Below are 15,300 nucleotides of genomic sequence, written 5' to 3'. Positions count from 1 at the left end.
CTCAGTTTAGTACCAAGTTTCTCCCACGAAGTCCTCCGGAAATGACCAAAAAAATTGGTGTCTCTGTCTGAAACAATGCTCTTAGTCAACCCATGCAACCTTACAATCTCCTTAAAAAATAGATTAGCAATGTGAGTAGCATCACTGGTTTTATAACATGGAATAAAATGTGTCATTTTAGAAAATTTGTCAACCACAACATATATTGAATAATTTCCTCTTTGAGTTTTTGGTAAACCAAAAACAAAATCCATACTTACCATATCCCATGGTCTATCTGGAATAGGTAATGGAACATACAAACCTGTGTTTTGGCTCCTTCCCTTTGCATACTGAAAGACCTTACAATTTTTTACATACTTCTCCACTTCATCTCATCTTCGGCCAAAAATAAAACCAATTCAACCACTCATAAATCTTGTCTGCACCAAAATGTCCTCCAAGTCCACCACTATGTTTCTCCTTGATTAAATTTTCCCTCATAGAACAATTTGGTATGCACAACTGATTTCTTTTAAACAACAATCCTTCTTGCAAGAAAAAATCGAGCCACTTACTTTTGTGTAACAAAACAGGATTTTTACAAGCTTCAAATGCCTCTTTAAAATCTAAATCTTCCTCATATAATTCCTTAAGAAAATCAAAACCCAACACTTGAATTTGACTTTCCTAAACTAAAATGTTTTTTCTGCTTAAAGCATCTACTACTTTGTTTGATTGGCCATTTATATGCTTCAATACAAAATTAAAACCTTGAAGATAGTCTACCCATTTTGCATGTTTCTAACTAAGCTTTGGTTTTTGTATAATGTACTGTAATGCATGATTGTCTAAATACAGTATAAACTCCTTAGAAATCAAGTAATGTCTCCACTTTTTCAATGACTGCACAACTGCATAAAATTCCTTATCATAAGAAGAATATTTCTTCTTTGATTCATTCAGTTTTTCACTGAAATAAGCTACAGGTCTGTCCTTCTGACTTAAAACGGCGCCAATAGCTTCTCCACTAGCAACACATTTCACTTGAAAAGGTTTATTCAAATCAGGCAAAATTAAAATAGGTTTTTCAGTGATCTTTCTTTTCAACAACTGGAAGTTCTTTTCTGCTTCAACAATCCATTTAAACGGATGTTTATCCTTCTTTATAGTGTCAATGATAGAAGCATTGATCTGACTAAAATTCCTTATCTATAAAAACTAACAAGACCATGAAAAATTTGTACCTCATAAACACTTTTCGGTGAAGGGCACTCTATAATTGCCTTTATCTTCTGGATCCATCTTTAATCTATCAGCAAAAACAACAAAGCCCAAATATACCAACTCTTCCTTCATGAATGAAAATTTCTTTAAATTTAACAGTAACGTTTCTTGTTGCATATTCTATAAGACATAATTCAGATGTCTCATATGTTCCTCTTTAGATCTACTGTAAACTAATATATCATCCAGATATACTATTACAAATTTACCAATAAATTATTTCAGCACTTCATTCATAAGCCTCATAAATGTACTAGGAGCATTTGATAACCCAAAAGGCATTACCATCCATTCATACAGTCCTTCATTTGTTTTAAAAGCAGTTTTCCATTCATCTCCTTCTCTAATCCTTATTTGATGATATCCACTTTTTAAATCCAGCTTTGTAAAATATCTTTCTCCACTTAAACAATCCATCAAATCTTCAATTCTAGGTAAAGGAAATTTGTACCTGATTGTTATTTTGTTGATTTCTCTTGAATCAGTGCACATTCTCCAGCCTCCATCTTTCTTTGGACTCAACACTATTGGCACTGCACAAGGACTCAAACTCTCTCTAATCATTCCTTTATCTAACAGTTCTTGAACCTGTTTCCTGATTTCTTCATTTTTTGTGGGAGTCATCCTATAAGCTTCTTTATTTGGCAGATTTGCCCCTGGAATCAAATCTATATGATGACTGATTTTTCTAATGGGTGGTAACTCATTAGGAAAATCATCTACAATGATATCACAATAATTTTCCAGCATCTCTTGAATTTCAATTGGAAAATCAAAAATTTTAGTGGAAGTAATTATTACCTTGCATTTGAAAATCAACGCAAAATTTACCTCATCCTATTCAATCTACTGCAAGTATTCTTTTCCACTCTGCATTAGAGTCTTTGGATCAAATTTTCTTGATGCATCCTCTTCTTCCATAGGTGGCAATGTATGATTAACACCATCTTTACCAAATTTGTATGTGTTCATTTTCCCATCATGCATAGCTCCTTTGTCATACTGCCAAGGTCTTCCTAGCAATATGTGACACACATCCATAGGCATCACATCACACAAAATTTTGTCTTTGTATCTGTCCAACTGCAAGTCCACTTCATAATGTTCATTCACTAACAATTGATGTCCTTTTTGAAGCCATGACACCTTGTAAGGTGTTGGGTGTTTCTTTGTCTTTAATTTCAACTTTTCCACCACTTTTGTAGAGACCAAATTATCAGTACTGCCACTATCAATTATTATTTGACAACATTTTCCTTGAACCTTACACACAGTCCTGAACAAAGTCTTTCTCTGTGTTGGTTCAACAACTTCCTTTGTTGGCTTTAACAAAACTTTTTTAACTACCAAAGATTCCCCTTTCTCTGGTACATTTTCTTCTTCTGGCACCTTTACTGCTTCTTCTTTAGTCTGAGAAACAACTACATTCCTATGATTTGTTCCTACATTTTCTGGGCACTCATAAGCTTTGTGTCCTAGCTTGTCACATCTATAACATCTTATTTCTCTTCCTTTACCTCTGCCTCCTCTTCCTCTAGAAAAACTCCTTCTGCCACTTGCATCACCTTCTGTGGGTGTATGCTGATTCGAGATGCTGCTAGCTCCATCTCTAGGTGTTGTAGATATTCCTCTACCACCTTGACTTCCTCTTCCTCGGAAAGTACCTCTACTTCTAGAAAATTGCTTCCTCAGGAGTTTTTCTTCAGCCTTCAATACCATCTGATAAGACTCTTCTACTGTTTTAGGAGACAACAAACTTATCTCATCTTGGATCTCCATTCTGAGACCATTTATATATCTTGCAACCTTCTCATCTGTATCTTGAATTTTTCCAGCTCTTATGCTTACTTTATAAAATTCCTCTATGTATTCTTTCACTATCAAAGACCTCTATCTAAGGTTCTGCATCTGTCTATATAATGAAAGATGATAATCACTTGGCAAAAACCTACCTCTCAACTTTGCCACCATCCTGTTCCAGTTTTTAATTGGTTTCTTACCAAGTCTCCTTCTTTCTACCCGCACTCCATCCCACCAAAGTGTTGCATGTCCTTTCAATTTTGTGACAGCAAATTTCACTCTCTTTCCTTCTTCCATTTCTTCATAATCAAATAATTTATCCATGCCATTAATCCAGTCTATCAACTTCTGAGGGTTTAAACCTCCTGTATAAACTAAAACCTCAAGTCTGGGTTTAGATGTGGATCCCAACACTGATTTAAATAATCTCATTTCAGGAGTAACTTCTGCAAGTTCCACTTCTTTTGCAGTTTCAACTTCAGGCTCACTGACATCTCCATCTCTTTGATTTCCCATTTCCACCGCTTCTAATCTAGCTTGCAACTGTTGCATAACTTCCAACACTTCTGCATTTGCAACTGGTCTTCCTCTTCTTCGACCACCACCACGCCTTCCTCCAACTCTAAAAGCCATGTTGGATTTCTTTTTCTAATCTTTGAGATTTTGTTTAGTGTTAATAGGCTGCTCTGATACCACTAATGGTGGCCTGGTTGTAGGTGTTAAGGATAATCGTTCAAAACTAGAAATGATTTCTTCAAGCTCGAATGGAACTTCTTCTTGGGTTTCCTTTGGAGTATCAGTCATCAACCTCAAAATTTAGTTATTCTGCTAAAATAGTAGAACTGTCTAATTTACCTGATATATGGCAAACCTTCTATTTTTCCACGTAACCAAAAAGAAATAAAACCCCAGTTTATAACCTTGTCGCGTACGTGATTCCACAAACCTTTAGCGCATTAAATCTTCGTCTTTGATCTCATTCCTCAATCCAACAGTTATCGCTTTACCCACTCACCAATTAGTCTGGACGATCTCCACCATTGATCAATATTGCTTGATCCAACGGTTGTTGCGTAATCTCATGTGGAATCTTGCCCGATGTATAACAAGCCGAGAACACGCAAGAAAAGTGGTTTTCTCATGCTACATGTCGACTGCAAAGGCTAATCACGTGAATTTTCAAAATACCACTTACCACCTTGAGATCGTGCGAGATACAGCTTACACCTACGAAGACCGCTCTTTTTTTCTGTTTAATGTTTTCACTTTTTGGCACACGATGACCATTAGATCTATTGGATCTGTCGATCAGATGATTCAGACCTACTCCTAGATTTCTCACGAATTTGTCAGGGTTTCCTCGCGAGACTTGGCACTTCCGCCAAGTTTAGTTTGTTTCTATTCTTATTCAGTATATCGCTAAGTAACTTTGTGATTTCGAATACATTCAGGTTGTTTCAATACACAATGAGTGAAGATTTAAACGCGATAACACAAGATTATACAAAACTCTGATTCTACAAGGGCCAAACTAGAAATCAACAACACTCAGAAATAATTTGAAGGAAATTCATCCCTTCGGGATTTGACCATTCATACATAGTGTACATAGAGATACAGAGAGATTCCAAATCCGTCCAAATCTCATTCTACTAATTCAAAACTTACATAAGTACCAATACATACAACAATCAGATCCTCAATCAATGGATCGAATCTATCTAATCCTAGATAATATCTAATCTGCATGATATTATCCTCACGAATCTCAACTAAGCCTAAATACTGGAATTAATTACAAGATAATACAACTCCCTAAATTCTAACTCAAATCCTATCTAGAAACCTTTGTAAAGTGACTGCTAAAGGATCCCACTCCTTTGCTTGTAAATTTTTTTTGTATTTTTTGAATAAATTCGAAGTCTTTTGTCTTCAAGCCTCATGCTCTTGCATCATAGTTTGTGGATCCTTCAGGTTGGAACAAATGCTCTAGAGTCTTGATGGTTGAGTTATTAGTCCCTATAGTCGCGAGTTGGAACAAATTCTCTAGAGACCTGGTTTAGCTATGGGTTGATTTACTAGTTCCTGAAGCCCTGGAAAACTTGGGTAGAAACTGATCTAGTTGATATTAGTGATTTTTGGACCATATATGTGAGATCAATGTGGCTGAGGGTTGAGGTGGTTTGGCCTCTGGAAGCCCTACTTCATTTTCTTTTGTTTAACCCTTATGATCCCACATTCATGCTTGGAATATGGTGCGGAGGTGATTGGCTTAAAGAGAGATTTTATTCATCCCAATCTATGGTCAAGTGGTTACTATGTGGAAGTCCATGACTTGGTTGGCATTTTCATATCTTAATAAGAGATATTTTCCTATTGTGATCTATGAGAATTTGTATTGGTTATTATGGTGATATTATGACTTATTTTCCATGGTTTTTATTTTGGTTATATGTTGGTTATGTTGGTTATATAATGAATTATATCTGTGGCTCTTCAACATGTTTTGATAAGTTATTGAATGGTTGATGAATGCATGGGATAACAAGTGTTGTTGCAACTAACTAGAGAGGGAATTAAGCCTTCTTGGTGATTTTTAAATGAAGTTTAGATCCCTATGATTAGATATGCATTCATAACCTATAGCTTATATTTTTATCATATGTTTGACAAAATCTCTATCGTGGATTAGACATGTCTAGGTCAATTTCTTGCTTGAGTTTTGATTGGTTGGCCTTGTCATCTTGTTTATGTTTTCGGAAATTTATAGGCAATTGTGGGTAGTGGTCTGGAGGTTGGCCTAAAGAAGTGGCATAAATCTTGTAGCTGCACCCTCTAAACTAGGAAATTTTAGTCATAACTGCATGGAAGTAGGCCTATATGTGTGGTTATAGCCTTCTAACTACACTAATGTTGTGTTGTGTGTGCGGTCAGGGAGTTTTTTTTTATGAAAAGAGATCCATCTCAAGGATTGACCATCTGCAGTGGTTTTGCAGGCTCTTGAGTGGTCTCTAGTCCCTGAGGAATGTTTATAAGTTGTTAGCGTGTCATCCCCACTTCCATAATTGGATCTTGGAGGTTGTTTCATATCATAGTGACACTTGTCTCATGTTTACCTTGGTGAACTTGTTAAAATGGGTAAATGTGGGAGGGGTTGTTACAAGGTGCTATTCGAGCTCCTAGGTTCAAACACATGGACTCAATGTGTTAGGTGTGATTGTTATGCATTCATGGTAGTTGTATATGTGTTTACTATGCGTGCATTGCAATGGTTATAGTTGTCATGTATATAGTCAGTGTTACAGTTTGTGTTTTCATGCATGATGTTGAGATGCTGATATGTTGATATGATTGATGTTACTATGCTAATATGGATTGACTTGTGTAGATGTGATAGCCTCCCCTGAGATACACTAAGGTATGATTTTATTATGTCTATATTTGGTTTATCTAACTGGCATGTTTGCAGGAGGTCAAAGACAATGAGAAAAATGGTGGATTACAGTTCAAGTGACTCCCCTTACAGATCAATTGACCAGCAAGGAGAAGAGTACTCTCCTAATATAGAAAATACACTAAGAATTTAAAGTCAAAAATCAGAAGTTATAAGGCAGATAATAGCATGTTGATTGAGGCACAAGAAAGGCTTTCCAGAGCTCAGGAAAAGCAAGCCGAAGTTAATGCAGTCATCGTTCAGAGTCTTTTAGATTTGCAGAAGTAGGGGTAGTTGAGGATCAATCATGGATAGGAGGAAAAGACAATTGGGGAATATGGCAGCATGTCTCAATAAGGATACATGATAGACAATGATGACACAGTAATAGGTGGAAGATATTTGGATACCCTTGAGAGGCGAGTTAGCACTCATGGATTTTACTCTAGTTCTGATTCTGAGAGACATCATCATCATTACCACTAGCGTCCTTATAAGAGAAGTGAGCATCAGTATTTTCTAGAAGAGTTCAAGAAATTCCAACCTCCTACTTTTGATGGGGATGTGAAGAAACCAGAAGATGTAGAAGCATGGCTACTTGGGATGAATTTTGTTTTCAAATTGTATGACTATTCAAAGAATATGAAAGCTAGTATCGTTATTTTTAGTCTCAAGGGAAGAGAAGATATCTAGTGGGAAGATGTGATGCAAGTCAATGGAATCAGGGTAGAGGAGCTTAGTTGGCATGCATTGAAAGGAATCTTCAAGAAGAAGTAATTTTCAAAGAGATATTATGATGAAGAGTACGTGACCAAGTTTCTAGAGTTGTTAAGGTATGTGCCTTGCCTCAAGGATGATAAGAAAAAGGTCCAAAGGTTCATCAATGGGTTTCCTTTAGCATTTAAAGATCAGATTGAGTATGATGAGCCTCAGTCATTCAAGGAAGTCATTGGGAAGTTGAAGCATTGTTATCATAACTCTAAGCATAAGTCTAAGCCTAAGCGAGATTGGAAAGGTAATGAGAAGACTAAAGGAAAGTGGGCTAAGAAGCGATCAATACCTCAAGATACAGGTGATAAGGAGAATGTAGTGTTGTACAAGAAGTCCAATGTATTTGACATACGACATGGATTTCAACATGAGGAACAAAAAAAAGATGATGGTAGGAAGCCTATGCAATGTTGGATTTGTGGTGGAGAGCATCACAAGAGATATTGTCCATCACACTAGGGTGGCAAGCCTCAGATTTAGAGTGCTAAGGAGGCAAAGATAGTTGGGGATGTTGGTCAGAGTATTCCTCATATTTATGCATTAGTGGATAGCATGCAGACTGATCATCATAAATCCATTATTGAGATGGAAGGTTATATTTTTGATCAAGTTGTTTCCATTTTGATTGATCCTAGATCTAATTATAGTTATATCAATCTTGGCCTAGTGGATAAGTGTTTCTTGAGTAAATAAGTGCATGCAGAATCTTGGTTGGTACAGTTGGCTACAGGGACCAAGAGAAGAGTTCATCATTACGTGAGATCTTGTGAATTTGATCTTGATGGTATGCCTATATCAACACATCTAAATGTGTTTCCTTTGGGTTCATATAGTATCCTTTTGGGCATGGACTGGATATTCATTCACAGGACTAAGGTGGATTGCTATGACAAGGCTATTGAGTGTCTGGATGATGATGGGAAAAGGAGAATCTTGCAAAGAAATTATAAGCCTATAATAGTGAGAATGGTTACAACTATGTAGCAAAAGTGCAGTTGTAGAAGGGATGTGTATTGTTTGCAATGCATATTTCGAGTGACAAAGGGAAAGATGTTGAGGATGATGAAGTCCTAAAAAGGTATCATGTTTTGCAACAGTTTGAGGATGTGTTTCCAACAGAGAATTCATAGTTTCCTCCTCATAAGGAAGTGGATTTTTCTATTGATTTGATGTCGGGAGAAGCACCAGCATCTAAAGCACCATATGGGATGAGAACTCCAGAGTTGGTGGAATTCAAAGTTGCAGCTTAAGGAAATGCTCTATAAGTGAAAAATAAGGCCAAGTGTGTCACCTTGGGGTGCAAAAGTTTTGTTTATAAAGAAGAAGGATGATACTCTCAGATTGTGCTTTGATTATAGGTATTTGAATAAGGTGACCATCAAGAATAGGTATCCATTGTCATAGATTGATGACTTGTTTGATCAGTTGAAGGGAGTTGCAGTGTTTTTAAAGTTTGATTTGAGATCATGGCATCATCAAGTCCGCATCAAAGAATAATACATTTAAAAGACTATATTATGTATGAGGTATGGATATTATGAGTTTGTGGTGGTTCCCTTTGGTCTTACTAATACTCCAGCCACCTTTATGAGTTTTATGAACAATGTGTTGTGTCCTTACCTGGATAATTTTGTGATAGTGTTTATTGATGATATATTGATATACTCCAAGAATGAGGAAGAGCATGCATAACACCTGGAAGGAATGTTAATATTGTTGAGAGAGCATCAATTGTATGCCAATCTTAGCAAGTGTAGTTTCTTTCAGCCTCATGTTCACTACTTAGAACATGTTTTTTCCAAGGAGGGGATATCAGTGGACCTAGAAAAGATTAAAGCTATCATGGAGCGGCCAACTCCTAGGAATGTGGATGAGGTCAAATCATTCATGGGACTAACAGGTTATTACAAGTGGTTCATGAGGAATTTCTCAAGGATTGGCTATCTTATTACATCTTTGTAGAGGAAAGGAAAGAAGTTTGAATGGACCGACTGTGGTCATGTGGTATGCTACGAGTCAAGGAAGTTGGATGAGCAATATGAGAATAAATATGTGACTCGTGATCTTGAGTTGGTAGCTATCATTCATGCATTAAATATGTGGAGACATTATCTTCTTGGAAGGAGTTTCATCTTGATGGGTGATCATAGTGGGTTGAGGTCCTTGTTCAACCAACCTAATCTTAATTGTAGGTAATCTAGATGGTTGGCTACCCTTATTGAGTTTTACTTTGAGATCAATTATATCAAGGGCAAGGAGAACATAGTTGTAGATGCTCTCAGTAGAAGAGTGTAAGTAAATCATATTTCAATTGTGAGTTCATATGGAACAAATTTACAGGAGCATATCTTGCATACAGGGAAACATGATGATAGGTACTAGTACTTGAAGCAAAGATTGCAGTAGCAGGGTGAAGGTGATAGGGATGAGGAGTATCACCTCCCAGAAGATGGCTTGGTCAGAGTCAGCAACAGGATTTATGTGCCAGATAGCAGTGAGCTCAAGAAGCTTATCTTGAGGGAGTTTCATGTCAAGTTGTATTCAAGTCACCTGAGATATCAAAAGACTTTGATAGTAGTTAATAAGTTTTATCATTTGCCAAACTTGAAGAAAGGGGTGGTTGAGTTTGTTGGAATATGTTTGGACTATTATCAAGCGAAATTTGAGTGTAAACATCCAATTGGTTTGTTGTAGCCTATTCTGATTCCAGAATGGAATTGGGAGGTCATTTTTATGGACTTTGTTATATTTTTTCCAAGGAAATCGAGACAACATGATTCCATCATGGTTATGGTTGACAGGTTGATCAAGGTAGCTCACTTCATTGAAGTGAATTCTGCTAATTCATCAAGTGAGGTAGCTCATATATTCATTAGGGAGATAGTGAGATTGCATGGTGTTCCCAAGAATACTATATCAGATAGAGATGCCATGTTCACTTCAATGTTTTCGAAGGAGTTTTTTCCAAGCTTGGGGACAGATTTATCCTTCAGTACAACTTATGATCTGCAAACGAATGGATAGATAGAGAGGGTTAACAGGATTATTGAGGACACATTGAGCATGTATGTCATGCATCAGCTGAGGAAGTGGGAAGAGTATCTTCCACTAGTAGAGATAACATATAATCATGGGTATCAGGATTCCTTGAGGATGAGTCTATTTGAGGGTCTTTATGGGTGGAGTTGTAATACTCTTATCAATTGGATTCATCCAGTGAACAGGATGTTAATTGGACCAGATATGTTGGCTGAGATGGAGTAAGATATGCAAGCTATTAAGAAGAATTTAAAGGTATCATAGGATAGGAAGAAGAGTTATGTAGATCAACATAGAGCATTTGACGAGTTTCAAGTTGGAGATCAGGTGTACTTGTGCATCAAGCCCAAGTGAAGCTCCTTAACGATTGGGTCATGTGCCAAGCTGGCACCTCGGTATTGTGGGCCTTTTGATATCCTTGAGAGGATTGGACCAGTGGCCTACCAACTTGAACTGCTACCAACGATGAAATTCCATAATGTTTTCCATGTTTCATTGATTAAGAGATATGCACAAGATGTTGATCATATGATTGATTGGTTTATATTTTAGGTGGAACTAGAGGGAGAATTATAGCGAGATCCATATTGCATTTTACAGAGGAGATAACTCATGTTCTGGAATAGAGTAATTGAGCAATTTAAAGTGCATTGGAAGAACTTTGGGCCTGATGAAGCTACATGGGAGATGGTTGATCAGATGTGGGCCTTGTAGCCTTCCTTATTTATTGGTTAAGCATATGTGTTTGGTTTATTTATATTTGTGAGTGTGATTGTATTGTAAATATTGCAATGAGTTGTTTTATAAAGCTCCAATAAGAAGTATGTTGTAAATACTGCATTAAGTTGTGCTATAAAGCTCCAATAATAAGTATGGTGTTCATGGTTCTAACAGTTTGGTATGATGTAAATGTTGCATTGAGTTGTGTTATAAAGCTCCATGGGTATCACATTTTGTTGTTTGTAAGCGTTATTGAACACTGAGGATGGTGTTTCCCCAAGGGGGAGGGGTTTGTAATAGCCCTTGGTTTATTTTACATGTAAATAAAGTAAAACCAAGGTCATGGGTCAAGTATTCCCAGCTAAATGTTAGGAAAAAATTATAGTGGGAATCACTTGTGGATTAATAGGACTATGGAAATTGGCAAAGGAAAAGAGGCAATAAATGCCATTTAATTATGAAAATAAAGGAAAATAGGAGAAAAGGACGGTGAAGAGACACAAATTTGAATGCAAGGGAAAATGAAGGAAAATGAAGAAAAAGGAGACCTCAATGATAAAAATGAATAAGAGAAACAATTCATAGCTTTTGGCCTAGATTTTGTTAGTTCAGTTTTGGTTCTCTCCTTTCACACTCTCATTCTCTCATATTCTTGTACACTTAGAGAAATCTTGGAGCATTCTAATATTCACTTGGACTGGAGAAAGAAAGCAAAGGAAGTCAAGGAAGTGCAAGGAGACAGTTGGACCAATAGCTACATCAGGGATACTTTGCAGGTAATAGATTACATATGTGATTTCCTTGTTGATTTTTGGATGCATGGTATATGCATGTAGTTCCTTGGTTATGTGTTTTCATTGGCATGGAGATTTTCATGGATTGGCAGTGGTTTCATCCTTACCTTTCCATTTCCTAGATATCGATGATGTTGTGGGTTCCCCACTTTTTTTATTGGTTCTCAAGTTCTCTATGGTTTTGGGTTTGAACGAACGCTTTGGAGCCTTGAAACAAATTGGGTTGAGTTAATATTTCCTGGAGCCTGTAGGTTGGTAAAAACATTATGGAGCCTTAGTGGGTTAGTTATTGGTCCGTGGAGCCACAAGTTGAGACAAATTCTCTGGAGCCCCAGTTTAGCTATGGATTTAATTACTAGTTCTTGGAGTCGTGAACATCTTGGGTAGAGACCAATGTTGTTGATGTTAGTGATATTTGGACCTTATAGGTGAGATCATTGTGGCTAAGGTTTGAGTTGGTTTGGCCTCTAGAATACCTGGCTGGTTTTGTTTTGGTTTAACTATTATGATCCCACATTCATGCTTGGAATGTGGGGAGATGATTAATTGAAAGAGAGATTTGGTTTAGCCCAATCTATGGTCGGGTGGTATGTGGAAGTTCTTGACTTGGTTGACATCTTCATGTATTAATAAGAGTTATTTTCCTATTTGATCTATGAGGATTTCTACTGGTTATCATGGTGATCTTATGGTTGATTTTACATGATTTTTATTTTGGTTTTATGTTGGTTATATGCTCGTTATATGATGAATTCTATCTATGGCTCTTGTCCTGTTTTGATAAGCTATTGAATGATTGATGAATGCATGAGATAACAAGTGTTGTTGAAACTGACTAGAGAGGGCATTGAGCCTTCTTGGGTGATTTCCAGATTAAGTTCAGATCCCTATGATCCGATATGCATTCCTGAGTTGTAGCTTATATGTTTATCATATGTTTAACAAAATGTCTATCATGGATTAAACATGTCTAGGTCATGTTCTTGCTTGAGTTTTAATTAGTTGGCCTTTTCATCACCTTGTTTAAATTTATGGAAAGTTACATGAAGTTCTAGGCAGTGTCTAGAGGTTGGCCTGAAGAAGTGGCACAAATCTCACGACCGCACCCTCTGAACTGGGAAAATTCATTCATAACTACATGGAAGAAGGCATATGTGTTTGGTTATAGTCTTCTAATTGCATTGATGCTATGTTGTGCATGCAGTTGGGGATTTTACCTTGTGAAAATAGCTCCAGCTAAAGGATTGACCATTTGGAATGGTTAGTAGGTTCCTGAGTGGTCTCTTGTCCCTAAGGGATGTCTGTAAGTTTTTGGTGTGTCGGCCCCACTTCATAACTAGACCTTGGAGGTCAGGTCATATCATATCGACAATCATCTCATGTTTACCTTGGTGAGCTTGTTAAAATGTGTAAATATGGGAGGGGGCGTTACAATAACACTGTGAATGCTAACATATTTTCCCCTTGTAGCCAAACTCTCTAGCTAGACTCGAAAATGTGGAGCTTTGGGGTTTTGATTTATTGTGTTTTTAAGTTTGTTGCAGTTACATTTTCATCTATGGGGCTCTGTCATGACCAGTGTTGGTAAGCTTATTTTTCAATAAATTTGATTAGCTCTGTAAAGCTCTAGACATGTCTTTTTCAGCCATGGCTGAGATTTCTCTATTTTTTTTTTCTTGTAGGTCTACTTCCAAATGGGACTTTGAGTTGACTCTGAAGCCCAAGGACCTCAAAGACATGGTACTTGTAGGGAGAAACTCTTTATTGAACTGAAAAACTATAGGTTTTGTGGAGTACATAACATCTGGACATCACCAACGTGATATATTAGTGGTCGTCTCCGAAGGATCCCATGTCATGAGACTGGGAAATGAGGTATCCATCAACCAAATTATCAAGGTCACAAGGGTCTCGTATTACTCGCTTACATTTAATGGAGTGAGGAATTGTACATAGTTTGGGAGTTTAATGTCTTTGTTCCTTCATTTTCTGAGGAAATATCCATACAAATGATTTACAAGAGTTATGGCTAGGTTGCTTATTCTTGGGCATTCATAGCTCCTTCTCGTGTAGTGGATCTTATTCTTCACAACCCTTGTGTTGCAGAAGCTCTGCAAACTAGTGCTAGATGCATTGGAAACCGAGGAGTTGTTTCCCCCTCTCTTCAAAACATGTAATGTGCCTTGGATTCTTGATTATCTTGATTTGTAGAATCCTTTATTTCTTAATTAGAATTCTTGATTTCTTGATTTTCTTGATTTTCTTGATTTGTAGAATTATTGATCTCTTGATTTGGTGCGGTGAATCTTATCAAAGTTTATAATCTTCCTTCACTTCTTGATTTCTTGAGTTTGATTTTAAATTTGTGCAGCCAATCTGATAAAGAATAGTGATTTTGAGGAGGGGTTGTACATGTTACCAAGCTCCAACTCTAACATGCTTCTCCATCCCAACGTTGAGCATGTCATCTCTCCTATATCAAGAGTCACCTATGAAAGTTATCCTACATCACATTCTCACCTATGGAAGAATGGCATCTACTTCCAGTGTACCATTTATGAAATATTAAAAAGTATACCTACTTAGCATGCAGAAGGAGTCATACCCTTGGTGCCTGTTGAGGGCCCCGAAATCGGGTCGACAACAAGGGGGATACCCACCCGGTCGGGAACCTGGTTGGCGGCTCCGTGCCCGTTTGGTGTAGCGGGTCCAACTGGGGATGATGGGACCAGCTTCCCAATCTAAAAGATGTGTGTGTGTGTGTAGATTTTGAAGATACTAATCAAAAGGTAATTTTAAACTAATTTAATTCTAGACTCTAAACTGACTCTATGCTACTGTAATCTAACAAAAACAGCACATCTAATCTATACTAACCCGGGGTAAAATTCTTTCATTATGCGATCTGAAAAGATTTCATACAATAACTGGTAATAAAGATCATTCAGCTATCATAAGAATATAAATCAATTAAGATGAACCATTCTGCATAAAAAGTTAGGCAAAACAGTTGTGAACAGCATATCGCATAATCAGTTGTTCATATGTCAAGCACAAACAAATGATTCCACCGTACAAAAGTTCCAAATGGTAATACACACATTCATACATTAACATATAAAGAACTCAGCTGCATATCACTTTAGGAATATAAGCAGAAATTGGTCAAGAGATAAAAGTACCATTTATGACTGATTTCACTAATAAACTTCAAGCAATAACGATTTATTTCTACTTGTTCTAATATCTGCTAAGAGTACAGAAGTGCAACATCAGTAACAGACATTAAAATGCAAACATAAATAAATCTCGATCCATCCATTCATCAAAAACCCCCTCCGAGGGTGCAAAAGTGCATGTTCTAAGGACAAGTTTTTTGACAGATTTCCGGACCCTTCTCCAAATGCCATGAGAAGGGTTAAATACTACTAACTAATTAATCTTAATTACACAAATTTAGGGAACGGCTTCAAATGA

The sequence above is a fragment of the Pinus tabuliformis genome, chromosome 2_1, assembly GCF_031772625.1.
Source record: "Pinus tabuliformis cultivar Carrire ecotype Pingquan chromosome 2_1, CPIR1, whole genome shotgun sequence".
Lineage (NCBI taxonomy): Eukaryota > Viridiplantae > Streptophyta > Pinopsida > Pinales > Pinaceae > Pinus > Pinus tabuliformis.
This window is presented reverse-complemented; position numbering follows the sequence as displayed.